The sequence below is a fragment of the Papaver somniferum genome, unplaced genomic scaffold (genome assembly GCF_003573695.1).
Source record: "Papaver somniferum cultivar HN1 unplaced genomic scaffold, ASM357369v1 unplaced-scaffold_15, whole genome shotgun sequence".
Classification (NCBI taxonomy): domain Eukaryota; kingdom Viridiplantae; phylum Streptophyta; class Magnoliopsida; order Ranunculales; family Papaveraceae; genus Papaver; species Papaver somniferum.
The window spans coordinates 1,648,043-1,652,976 of NW_020624376.1; the positions used below are offsets into that span (position 1 = coordinate 1,648,043).

Below are 4,934 nucleotides of genomic sequence, written 5' to 3' on the forward strand. Positions count from 1 at the left end.
TACCCTTAAAGGATATAGTTTATCATTTGATAACATCATCAAACATCTTTATCCAAATGACCCTCCTTTTTTTTTTAAGGATCATTTCAATAAAATGGGTTAATTTTTTAGAAATTGAGTTTTAACCCAAAGGCCATTTGAGTAAGAGAGAGTGACGAGAAGGCCAAACACATAATTCCCACTAAATTTTATGAAGTCATTTACTAGACGGGTATGAAATTGACAAAAAAACCAGCTGGTATCTCCATGGAAATGTGCATCTAATTCTAAAGCCATAATGGATGTTAAAGTCCATGGGCCTAACTAACCTCAAAAACCTCAAAGTTAGTTAGGCCATGGACTTTAACAATGGACATTAACAATGAACCTCAAAGTTAGTTGGGCCATGGACTTTAACAATGGACATTAACTTGGAACCTTTTGGAAGATTTTTCCCAATATTTCTCATAACATGGATTTTCACCACCTCCCAGGAGTTCTTCCGTTCACCAGCTTTGTTTTCATATGCACTGGTGTTTGCCGTTCGGCCCCTTCTTTGTCTTCTATTCTTCCCACCGCAGTAATAACAGAATGAAATAAAGGAATTGCTAATTTCTTCCACCTGAAAATCCCTGTTTTCTTCCCGACCAGTTTTTCAATCTGACCTTGCATGGAGTCGCATTGATTCTGAATCATATGGACATCTTCACGCAACTTCTTTATCTCCATATGTTGGTATGCCACATCACGTTTCGAATGCGAACGCACAGGGGTCTTATTAGGATGGGGAGGGTTTGGACTTCCAAATCCACTGCATGAACCACTCCAACAAAGTAGACGGCTGAACTTTGATTGCTCTGAGTAGAGAACCTGAATTACTGCTCGCACAGGTAACCTCTCGTTTTGTGCAGCATGGTATGATGCTTCAGGCGAAAGTTTCTGGCTGTCGATCAATCTACACATAAATTTCCTTTCTTGTTTCGACAGGTTTGGATGCACCTACACATATGAAACATGCACCGGTCACAAGATTATTTAAAAATTCCTTCCCTGTGAATTTTGAGGACTTTCCTAAAGGCACTTAAAAGATAGCCGGTCTTTCCTGTATAGACCAGCATGATGTGGGACTGGGACTCGTATACAATTTGATGTCGATATGTGCTTCACTTGCTAATTGCTACATTTTAGAGATATAATTAAGTGTGGCTAATCAGTCGGACTCATACGGATGCTGCAAAAGGTGGGTTTCATATCCTAGTAGTAATATGTAGCCTTTGATTATTAGCTTAAACAACTAAAGAAAATGTGCCCTGTGAATGAAAAGCATACTTACTTTGAGGTGGGTATCGATGGCTCGGTACAACCCATCATCTGCTACACGGGCATGGTTAGGAAGAGCTCCGGCAAGTGAAATGAACTCCAACGGTGTCAAATTTGAATCAAGAGCTGCCTCTGCAAGGTAAGCGTCAATCAGTCTCGCAACCTTAACCAGAGAAGTACCATTCTTTGGCACTTCAAGGTTGAGAAACCTTTGTACCAAACGAAGAACAAGTTCAACATCCAGCAAAGTCCCACATGTATGATCAAAAGCAGGTATCATTAAATCTTTCAGAATAGCTTGATCGAGTTGCAGTGAAATCCTCTTCTCAAGCTCATTTCGATAGTTCATCTCAACTCCAAACATATTCGCCGTTCGGAGAACTCTCAGTAAGAAGTCACAAGGTACAGAATTTTTCTCAGAAGGAAGTATTCCAACTAAGGTCTCAACAAAGAATCTCTTCTTCATCCACAAATCTGCAACACTCTCAGTTGAACCTGTCAAAGTTGCCATCGGACTTTTATTGGGTTCTTCGGTGGAAAGTTCAGGGAGCCATTTTGATGCATAATTTGCAATAATAGATGAAATCAGATCAGGTCTAACTCCTTTCTCTTTAATGATGTATAGGTTTTTAATGAACTGAACACATTCATCGTCAAACCAAAATTTGCTCGTGTAGTTCGTATGTGATGTTGTTGGGATGAATATAGATTCAGGTATTGCAGTGATGTTCTTCATTGTTTTGCTTACAAGATCCTTAATAGTTAGCAATGGAGGAAAGTTCTGGTTTTGTAATGGGAATGAACTTGTGAAGCAGACATATATATAGAGAAAATGAAGTGACATGAATCTAAGTTTTAGAAAGATATACAGTATTAATCAATCAATCAATCAGTACTACACTATTTATCTAAAGGAGAATCCTTTAAGCTGATGTGGCGGCACTACATTCTTCCTCATCAGCACTGAGTAGACACGTTTTTTAGCGAGAGATGTGAAGCAGGAAACAAACACCCCAACTGAGACCGTTTAAACAAAGATAAAATGTAACTTAAGATATCGTGACTCTTAAGCTGAAAATGAAATCTGGATAAAATCCAACAGAAAAGACAGGTTAATGAAAGTACAGTTATATTATTTGGAACTGAGTTGGAAGTCTCTAGGAGTCCCAGTTGCAGGCATTAATGAGCATTGAAGTTTGCTAATTACTTAGTTTTGTATCTCTTTTCTGTTTTCTTACTGTTGTTGCAAAGCTGTTTTTGTTTCCACACATAGTCACAGGTCTATTACAGTGTCTGGACTACTGAAATTTAGATGTGTACATATGTGATATGTCTGGTAATAAGTACTGACTACTGAAGGAAACATGTACCTGTTTAATGAATCTGATGTGAACTTACGTTGCACCGCAGCTGAAAAATGAATGACTGGTTCCGACTGGAAGTAAACCTTTGGTGCAGTATTTAGAACAGAACTCATGTTGCTCCATTTTGGTGGAACATAGCCCATATATATGCAAATGTGGTTTATGTACTCATTTCATAGATCATCAGGCTTCAAAGGAAAAAAAATAAACTACTCCCCTCATTTAAAATATGTATTTGGTTGCCCGCCCTTGCAAAAATCAGCGTTTGTGTCCCTAGGGGATTTATTGCAGTATGACAACCAAATAAAACAGAATATAAAAGAAATTTTGAAAAGGATCAGCGAACTGAAATCTCATAAAGATAGACAGACAAAGAAGTCATTAAATCCTTAGGTCCATCCATGCAATGAAATGTCACACAACCCAACTGATATTCTCTATAATCCAAAGTAAAATCATATCACGTGGCTATTTAACATTCACATTTCTGTTCTGTGATCTCAGACGAAAATGGTTGTGTGTATGTGTCCAAATTTTATAGTTAGGAGGAATTCAAAGGTTGTGTTGTTAAATGATCCAAAGTTGTTAAAATAAACATTTTCTTTTGATTGAAAAGGCAAATTTTATAAAATGGGACACCAAAATAGCCTGGCTAGTTTGGGGCATGGAGGGGTTATTTGGGCCTATCACTACGTGACTAGGTAAAAGTATTAAGGTATCTTCACTTTTAAAATTCAATCCTAATATATATTTTTTTAAATTTAAAGCTATTTCAAACCAAAACCTACTCAAATCATTTCTCTCACAAATTAAAATTCAAACTCAAATTCATCAACCGATTCTAGCAACATCGATCAATTTAAAAGAAATTTCATCATCCATTTTATTCTTAACATAATCGGTCGACGTTCATGTCCATATTTACCGATTCCTATGACAATCGGTCGACGTTCATGAACATGTTAACCGATTGTCCTGAATGTGTTTTCTGGTCCAAGAAAATTTAACTAGAATCGGTAGAAGTTAATGCTCACATAAACCGATTACGGTATGGAAGAGATACCGGTTTTCAGTATGTTTTTTTGTTAGAATCGGATTATGTTGATGTTCACATAAATTGATTATATGAAACAATCGGTTTATATGTCACTAGGAAAACCCCGATTGTCGGATTTTAGTTATCCATACATGAACTGATTCCGGATATTCTTCGTGAATTCAAAACAACAACCCAGAATTAGTTTATTAGTGCATGAACGTAAACCGATTTTGTTTTGTGTTCGGAAAAAAAAAATCAAAAATTTTCACTTGTTTGATATTTTGGAGTTTGATTTACATTAGTTGATCTCACGTCTAAAACGGTTAATTAATATCTAAAATGATTTATTAACATTAATTAATCAGGAATAAATGGTTAAAAAATATTAATTGGATAAGGGGTTGTGTAAGAAATATCACCACCTATAACTAATCAATAAAAAGGGTCATTGTGAAGTTGGAGACTTTTAGCCGTTTTTTATTTTTTTTATTAGCAAAACAACTATTCCATTGATTCGAAAAGGGGACACTAAAAACTGGTGTCATCCCAAGAATGCATGAAGAGGGGAAGAAAAGGAAACATGGAAAAGAGTGAGAGAAAACTTAAACGGTAGCTTAACGGGATGAAAATACATTAATTCCCAATTGCTAATAACAAAAGCAAAAGAAACCTGCTGAAACTCCACAAAACATAAAGCCCAACAAAGAAACCAATACTTAGCTTTCACAATCACTCCTTGAAGACCTGTAATCTTGTACGAGAAAACTCTGGCATTCTTTCAACCAATAGACCAATGATCATATCAGGTAATATAGTCAACAATTTCTTCTGCCACTTATTCCAATTCGTTGTACGTGAAGGCACAATGAATAAACAAATGACCTAAAGTTTTCGACCCACCACAAAAAAACACAACCTCCATGCTGGACTGACCTCTCCGCATAAGCATATCTTTAGTATGCAGTTCATTTAGAAACACAAACCAAACAAAGAGCGTGATTTCAGGAGGATATTTCTGCTCTCATATATGCTTGCAAAAGAACTATCGAGGAACGGAGTAAAATCCTGATGAATAGACTTGTTACAAGATTGGACTGAAAAATATCCTCTACTTGTTAAGCTTCCATCTAACTTCATCTTCTTCGGATCAAATAAAATTCACCGCACCAAACTTAGCCTTTATAATCTCTAACTGTACTCTTGAACTAGCATCAAGCCTGTTAGGAATTTCC

General features: G+C 36.4%; 1 pseudogene; it reads right to left on the minus strand.

Annotated features, from left to right (window-relative positions):
* Nucleotides 1–444: 444 nt before the first annotated feature.
* On the minus strand, nucleotides 445–2,806 carry LOC113335581 (annotated as a pseudogene).
* Between the last annotated feature and the right edge of the window lie 2,128 nt (nucleotides 2,807–4,934).